Below are 9,718 nucleotides of genomic sequence, written 5' to 3'. Positions count from 1 at the left end.
CTGAAGGTAATGATTACCCGACCTAAGAGCCTTTTTTGATAAGTAATTCTATGCAAGAAGTTCAGAAAAAAGATTGTTACGATGTTGTTCCATATGTAACCAATTTAAGTGAGACATGTAACCACAGACATGGTAATATTTTATCAAATCGAATATAAATCTGCAACATGACTTTTGAATAATTTGCATTTGAGGAGTTTGGGTGCAAAACCGGATATATCCACTTTTGACCGAAAATCCTTTTTTGACGGTTTTTGGATCTTTGTTATCATTTCTATAGGTTCATATATTTGTTTGGAAGTAAATCCGAATAAATCCCATTTAAAACGTTAAGTGATCTTCGACATTTGGAGCAAAACCGGATATATCCAAATTTTGATAAAAAAAGCGGATATATTCAAATAAACAAGTTGTGCGTATTCTATTGCACTTTTTATTGTTTATTCTAGTAGTTGTTGTTTGGACGTTTAGTTGTGATTCCACGCGCTTTTAACTCCTGTAAAACCAGTCAAATAAAAGTGTTCTTTTAGTGTTTTAAGTTCATAAGACATCCATTAATACATCCAGTCATTACAACAAAAGAAAAATACGTTGAAATATATTCGGAAGTGGGTTTGGTAAAAACACTGGGCCTTTGCTGGCAAATGTATAATGTTAAAGAACTAGAAAGGTATATAAAAAAATAAAGAGAATTTCAGAATGCAAAAGAATTCGCTTAAAAAAAATTGAGAATGAACATCTCAATTTTATCGGTTTACATCATTGGGTGACACAGTTTGGGAATCATTTCTTAGGAAGGGAAAATCAGAAGACAACATACAGTTTAGTACACTACCACTAGGTAATTTCATACTAGAAAAAAAAATTAAATTATTTGATGGGACATTTTGGGGATGATTGGCGAAACAGGGAAGGTTTTTTTTGGTACAAAAACCTATTACATGGTAATAGGTTTGGATGTGGATACTTCGGTAAATTTTGAAACTTAAGAAAAAAATGAGCTATGCGAATGTCTGCATGAAGAAAATGCAATACATGTTTAATTTTTCCCTTATTACTTTTGTCAAATTAATTAACTTGATCTAGTTTGTTTAAAGAGAAATAAATATATATTTTGGCTTACTATGTCTCATTTATATGCAAAAACGGATATATACAAACTTTCATTGCTAATAATGACGAATTGTTATTTTTTTTGTTTCTTTTTATATCAATAAATTGGTCAACATCGCTTAATTAAAGCTATTTTCTTAAAATATTGCTATTTTTAAACATAAATACACAGGGTTTCTCATGTTTCCTGAAAATTTTATGAAAGTGGATATATCAGGTTATGCATTCGAACTCCTCATTTGTCCTTTATCTATAGATGTCAAGTAATCCGTGTAAGGCTTCAGCACCATAATTACATACGGAAAAAACTAGAAAGTTGCAAACCATTCTTTTTGTCGCGATATTCAACTTCGCATTAGAGAAATATGAAAGTTTTAGTCATAACCTAAGCGAGATTACTCAGCTATTTTCTAATCTATATACAGTGTGTGTCAGCCAAATGGAATAAATTAGCTAATAAATAGATGGGAGCGTGTTGGAAAAAACGATCGAACACGTCGATTGGTTTTTATAGTTGCGCATTTTTTTTTATTAAAACTTTTTATACAGGGTGTATCAGAAAACGGTGGTCAATACCAACTTGCTTAGTTTAAACATAACACCCTGCATGTTAATTAATTTTTAAATTCCTCAGATCATTTTAGACATATTTTGTATACAACGTCCTATACCCATTTTTGACTGTTTCGGAAATATTAGGTCAAATTCAAAAAATAACATTTAGAAACGAAAATTATTTATTTTTTAAGATTCTCTACAACTCACTTAATAAGAAGTATTAAGTGAGCCCATTTAGATTTTGGTAATGATAAAGCAAGCAATAGCTTGCTATAGTCCTTTGAATTTCATTAACTACAAGCCAGAAAAATTGTTCATTTAACAGAAATGCACAAAATAACAATTATACAGATGATTAGCTATGGAGATAATACACGGATGCAAATTAAAGTAACTCGCTTATTTCACGAAAAATTTCCAAATTTGCCGCCTTTAACCCAAGGGACAATTAGTAAAATAGAAAAGCAATTCCGCGAGCTGGGCCATGTTAGGCAGGTAAAAAAAGCAGCTGCCAATGCAATAAGTGAGGATGCCAAATTTGCTGTTATGCTTGAGTTTGAGGAACACCCACATACATCTACTCGGAAAGCAGCCCCAGTACTCGATATTAGATATTCATCAGTTATTAGAATATTTAAAAAAAAAAACAAAATGCATCCCTATAAAATTATACCCACCCAGGAGCTCACGGAAGACGATTTTGATAGGAAAATGTATTTTTGTGAACAAATGATGGCTATGTTAGACAGCAATGTGATCCAATTAGAACATGTTATGTTTTCTGATGAATGCACCTTTACTCTTCACGGTCATGCCAATTGTCAAAATTGCTGCTATTGGTCCAGGGAAAATCCTCGCTGGACGAGAGAACTCAATACCCTGAAAAAGTTAACGTGTGGGCAGGAATTATTGAAGATCAGATCATAGGTACCTTTTTTGTTGAGGGCAATTTGAATGGCGATAATTATTTAGAACTGCTTCAAAATAATGTAGGCCAACTTGTATCCTGATCCAGGAAACCCACAAGTTCCAGCGAATATGATATGGATTCAACAAGATTGAACACCACCCCACTACCCAATAAATGTCCGGCAGTACCTCAACCAAATATTTCCAGATCGGTGGATAGGGAGGCGAGGATCGATGGAAGGCCAGCACGGTCTCCCGATCTGACGCCATTAGACTTTTTCTTATAGGGATATGTGAAAACTATTGTATACAAAACTAAACCCACTGATTTAGCTGACTTACGAAGACGAATAACCCTAGCAATTAGATCGATCACACCTGAGATGTTGAGTAACGTTAGAAGAAATTTCTATATATGGCTAAGGTGTTGCCAAGACGTTCGTGGCGAGCACTTTGAGCATCTCCGACATTAACATTATTGTTTAGATTTGTATTATGTATAAGTTTTTGAATATGTTGTAACAATTTTCGGCAAATAAATTATTTTTTTTTCTAAATGGTATTTTTTGAATTTTACTTAATATTTCCGAAACAGTCAGAGATAGGTATAGGACATTGTATACAAAATATGTCTAAAATGATCTGAGGAATCTAAAAATTAATTAACATACAGGGTGTTATGTTTAAACTAAGCAAGTTGGTATTGGCCACCGTTATCTGAATACTTCCTGTATAAAAAGTTTTTATGAAAAAAAATGCGCAACTATAAAAACCAATCCGCCAACACGCTCCCGTCTATTTATTAGCTAATTTATTGAATTTGGCTGACACACACTGTATATGCATTATGGGTGTGCAATATATCGTATGTAATGTATGCAATGTATGCAATTTTCCTAAAGCCACATGGACCATTGATGATATTTGCTCTACTACTTATCCAACAGTTAACAACTATGTACCACTAGCTAAAACTAATAAAGTCATGCACACATATCATGCTAGACAAATTGTTTCGGTTCTATAATGTTCCAAATATAAGGAATGTTATCCTTGATCTTGTCCTGCATTAATCGAAAAGCCATGTCTTTAAATCAGATGTTGACAAATACTTGATTCCTTACTTGGTTCTCATGGATACAATTGCAACAACAATAATCTACAAGGAACTAACTACTATTATGACTTGAAAGCTGCAAATTTCACCATCATAAATAAACATCTTGGATCTGTAACATGGGATAACCCGTTATCCAACAAAACCATTGAGGAAATGTTAAATATTTTGTATAATATTCTTTTTTATAGTTTTTTCTCAATGACAGAAAGGCTGTAATAAGATCGAAATTTGCTTAATTTTTTTGTAGTTATTTTGGCTCTGTGTACATCAGTCAAGTGCTCTGTTTACTTAAAAAAGGTTGCTTTATCTTTTCTCAGAAACTATTCAGGAGTATATTGATTTTAAACAGAATTCATCAGCAAAACTAAACTTGCTCATGTATGTTAATATACTAGCAGGTGACTTGGAGAGCAATAAGAAGATTCATTACATTTAGATTGACTTCTTTAAGGCATTTGACAGGGTGAATCGTGACATCTTACTTAGTAAACTTCTTGGTCTTGGCATATTGAATTCTATTTTGACAGGTTAAGGAGCTACCTTACTGGTAGAACTCAGATTATGCAAGTTACCACTTCACTTTCTTCTCTTTGGTGAATTACTTGGTATTACTTCCTTGTCTTATTTCTGTGAAATTTATGAAGCTTTTAGATGCACATGAATTACACCAACGTTACTTTGGCATGAATTTCAGTATTTTTAAGAATAAAAAATATAAAAGTTTAACACCATTATTTAAACCCTAATGTTTCACTTAAGCTATTAACATATTGTGACTTATGGTGTCAAATGCCTTGGCAAAATCTAGCAAGACGAGGGCCGTAACACTTATTATTTCAATATTGGTAGTTATATTATCGTCAAGAGCTGTTGGTACTGTGGTTAATGCTAACTTTCTAATGACTTGGAAAATGACAATATTCTAGAGAACAATATATGCTATGTATGCTATGTAAGACATACATGTAACAACATAAAAGTACGTACTTCGATCTGAAAACAAATCTAACAAAGCAGGGCTTCGTACGGCAAATTTTCCTTTCCTATGTGAACATTTTGTTTTAAAAGACTGACGTGTACATACATCTACTACTAATCTCTTCCCGCTAGTGAAGATAGAGTATATTCCATTAGAAGTACATGATATCCTACGCTACAATTATATTTTTATGACAATTTTTTTTATAGAAGATTTAAAATAACATAGATAGAAAACCGAATATAAATAAATTAATTTTATTATAACAGATACGGTTTATATGTTAATCACAATTTTTAAGCATTTAGTAGACTTATCAGATATTCAATCAGTCAGTTCTACGTTCTTACTTTTCAATGTTTAATTTAAGGCTTATCACAATAAGCCAAACCTAGTTTATCTCAATTCTTTTAAGTTTAATTATAAATGAAAGGTATTATTCATATTATTAGTATTTAGGGCTTATCAATATTTCAATTTTATTACATGGAGCTTCATGTGTAAAGTCCTTTATAGATACATGTACTTAAGTCTGCTTACAAATAAATATATATTTCTTTGGTACAATTACATTTTTATGACTATAAATTGGACAATATTTTAAGATTGAATTTCAATAATGTTTTTTCATTTCTTCTGCTCAAGAAAAGACTCTTTTTGAACTTATCACCGCGCTTATCAAATATTCATTTTAATTTTATCAAATATGCAGCTTGATTCCATGATTTTTAATAATTTTTCAATATGTTTTACCATACCAAACCTATTTAACTCAATTCTTTATATATTTTTTTATTTATTATAAAAAATTTAATCCAATTTTTCTATCTACTATTCACCTATTCTATCACCGATTCTGCCCGACTTTAATCTAATTTTTTTTCAAATAAATTTATAACTTATCTGATATACATAGGTTGGACAATATACTTAAACTGAATTTTATTAATATTTTTTTATTATTTTATCTTAAAAACACAACTGTTTTGGTACTTTTGGTGTGTTGATCAGGTATGCCTCATCCAGTTACTTTTTAATTTTTTTTTTATTGATAGTAACTCAACCTTAATTTTTTATGAAATTTGTTTATTTTTATATATTAAAAAAATTATTGATTCAGTTTTTTAGACATTTGGAAACAATCTTTATCAAAACACCTTTATCACTAATCAAATATCTAATCCAATTTTCAATTTTTTGAATGGTTGTCAGCATATAGCATATGGCACTTAAGCATTTACTAAACTAAATTAGACAGATCTTATTTATTACTTTTTAAATTTTTAACATGAGGCTAATCAGTAAATTAAACAAAATTTATCCCAATTCTTAATTTAATCAAGTATTCTATATAGTAGTAGTATTTGGATATTATCAGTTACTAAAACCAACATTTGAAAAATTTTTGTTAATTATAACATTAACAAGATTTATAAATCAAAACTTAATCTAATACATAATTTTTAAAGCAAGCAACTTTCAATTTTATTATACAGTGCTTATAAGAGATTAATTTAATACAAATTTTTTTTATTTCATTTTAGGTGTTTAATGGACACAGCCTATCAGGAACTAATTTAAAGTCATTGGTAGTTTTTTATGTTAAATCTAACATGTTTCAATTCTGTATTGTTTTTAATATTTAAATATAAGGTTTATTATGAAGTCAAACTAAATATATCACAACTCTTTTAAATTTGATTAAACGAGACTTCCAAGAGATCCAAGATTATCAGATAGTCAACCCAAAAGCAAAGTTTACAGAATAGAATACTCTATATTCTATTCTGTATTCTATTCTCTACAGGGTGTAACATAAGTGATGACTTTAATTTTAAGGAGTGATTCCTTGTCATTTTTTAAGTAAAAAAGTTCATATAAACATATGTCCGGAAACGCTTCGTTTTCGAGATACAGGGTGTTAAACTTTTTTTTTTAAATCGATTTTTTATTAATATCTCATAAACGCATTTACCGAATTTGTTAAAATCTTTACATTTTGTTAGTCACTCTATAAGGTACCTTTTGGAATTCTCACATCTGGCCTAGAAATTTCAGGGGCGTGCCCACGGGTTAAGTCGGATGATTTTTTTGTAAAAAAAATATCGCCCGGTACAGTTTTTGTAAGTATGATATTTTTTTTAAATAAAGCATCTAAAAATGAAAATGTTTTTGTCTCTTAATTTTTTTTCGTATCTTGCTTCGTTTAGAAATAAATTTTAAAAACCATATTTTAGCACGTCTCGGGCCTCCATAAAAAAAAACCTAAAATGCTTCAAAATTGATTTTATTGGGAATACTACATATTTATGCAGGTATGTATAAAAATTTTTCTGATAAGAACATTCCTGTGTCTTACATTAACATTTGCCAGGTACTGGGTACTGTTAGTTAAATGTGTTTTACTGTGCAGGTAACTATGAATAACGCCGAATTAGCTCAAATGTATTTCATTTATGGCCTTGCAGATGGAAATGGTGCAGAAGCCCGTCAAATTTATCATGAACGCTTTTCCGATAGACCAATTCCAGCAGAGAAAACTTTTATAAGGATCCATGCCCGTCTGTGTGAGACTGGATCTGTCAATGCTCATGCTGAGCGCGTTGGTAGACCGAGGGTAATAATGACGCCACAACTATAGGAAGCAATTCTGCAAGCAGTGGAAGACGTGACGGATCGTCTTCCACTGCAGTAGCACGCGAAGATTATCGTTACAGTTTAACATCAGCCACGAAAGTGTTTGGAGGGTTTTGCACACAAATTTACTTTATCCATTCCACATTCAGCTGGTGCAAGCACTGTTACCAACAGATTTTCCTGCACGATTAGAGATTTACAGATTTTGCCAGTGGTTTCTTCAAAAACTGCCCAGAATCCAAATTTTACGGCTAAAATTCTTTTCACAGATGAGGCCTGTTTTTCACGGGAAGCCATCAGAAACTTCCACAGTAACCATCTTTGGGACTTTGAAAATCCCCATGCCATTGGAGAAGGTGGATTTCAACAGCAGTTTTCCGTGAATGTTTGGGCCGGAATTATCGGTGATCATCTTATCAGACCGCATTTTCTCCCTCCTAGGCTAAATGGTGATAGTTACAATTTTTAGGAATGGCTGCTTTCTAATATTATTTTTTTCGTATTATATCCATAGTGAATATATAACATAAAATAGGTCTGATTTTTGATATAAGCATTATTAATACTTACCTTTTAGTGATATTAGGTAATATTTTCAAAAATGGTAAATTTTGTTTTCAAAAGTAGTGAATTTTAAAAAATTCCAAAATAATTAGTATAAAAAAATTAAAATTTAAGGGTATAAAATATTCTTTGGCCTATATTTTAGGTTAGGAACAAGATATCGAGTTGCGGTTTTCGCAAGATTATTTAGACATCATTTAGCTATTTTTCGATGAAAAAAAAATCATATCAACGCATTTAAGTTTTTTGAGAAAATTAGTCATTTGTGTCAGAAAGCCGAAAAAAGCCCTCTAGCGGCGAGATGTAAAACTAGAAAAACATGAAATATAATAATATTCGTAGCTTAATAATAGCTCTTTTCAACTAGCCCAAGTTTGATAAAATCGGCTAAGGCGTTTTTAGTATACAGGGTGTGTTTTAAGCCAACTTTTGAACACCCCCACCACTTTATTTTTAGAGATACAGCAAAACTATTCAAATAAAAAAGGTTCGGATTAGTCTGTACTTTAATAATCAGCTATTTTTTTGTTAGGTTAATTCAGCAAAATTTACAGAAACATCAGTTTTCTAGATTTAAGATTGCAGTTGCGCCCCCTAGCGGCCATTTTAGAAACTTGAAAATATATTCCAGGTCATTCTCTTGGCCATTTTAGTAATAAATTTTTTTATCGCAAGCTTCTACGATGAATAGTTTCCCAGATACAGTACCTCGCATTCTTATTTGGCCACCCTGTATATTCTATTCTATACTCTGTATTCTATTCTGTTAACTTTGCCAAAAGCAAGCAATTTTTAATTTTATTATATAGAAATTATCACATGCCAATTCCATGTTAATTTATTGCATTTTAGATATTTAATAGACTCAGTTTATTAGGGATATTTGTATGGCTGTTCCAACTCTATTAAATTTGATGGCTTAAAGATATAATACAATTTTAGTACTTAAAACTTTTTAAATATTAAAACTACCCTTTTTTTAATTTTCTTTAATTTTAATATTAAAATAATACTTATTATAAATTAAAATTAAATCTGATAATATTTTCAAGTAAATACTTGTTAAGGTTTTTGAGCTATTAAGATAATATAATGGGTTTATTAGATATTTGACTTAAAGCCAGTCTAACTTACCTCTTTCCACTACATGGATCTTATGACACTACTTCAAACTTAAACCCAATCCAAACTATCCTTTATCGAGTTATTATATCTGGCTTAACAGACACTAAAATTAATTATTAAATTAAATGCTTGTCAGGGTTTTACTGTACTTAAAATATTTCTACGAAATTTGGGATCTATTATTGACGTCCGCACTTCATCTCTGATTATCAGATACTCAGTTCAACTTCTTTCAATTTTATTATTTTTTACGAATTAGATATGCAACCTTATCCACTTAACCATTCTTAACAACCCAACCCTCCTCAACCAAACTCCTAAAAAAAATTAAAATTTTTTTTTAAACATTTTTAATCCTATTTTTTAAAAATTACAACCGACCCAGTCCAATTACAAGCCCTTTTTTTGAAAAACCGTTCATCACTTATCTGACTTCCAGTCCAACCTTTTCAATTATTTAAATGATTGTCAGCATATAGCACTTATCAGATTATCAGCTCAAACTGTGTCTAACCCATTTATATTTTCATTAAAAAGAACTTATCAGACATCCATGAAATCTAGATCTTAATTAAATTTCATTTTATTATATTAACAATTTTTTTTATAGTAGATTTATCTGGTAATTAACGAAACCAAATAAAAATTAAGTAATTAAATTATTAGTGAATTACAGATACAGCTATAAGGAACCAGCTCAACATTTAATATTT

Source organism: Anthonomus grandis, chromosome 4, assembly GCF_022605725.1.
Source record: "Anthonomus grandis grandis chromosome 4, icAntGran1.3, whole genome shotgun sequence".
Lineage (NCBI taxonomy): Eukaryota > Metazoa > Arthropoda > Insecta > Coleoptera > Curculionidae > Anthonomus > Anthonomus grandis.
The sequence above is the reverse complement of the archived record's forward strand: the minus strand, read 5'-3'. Positions refer to the sequence as shown.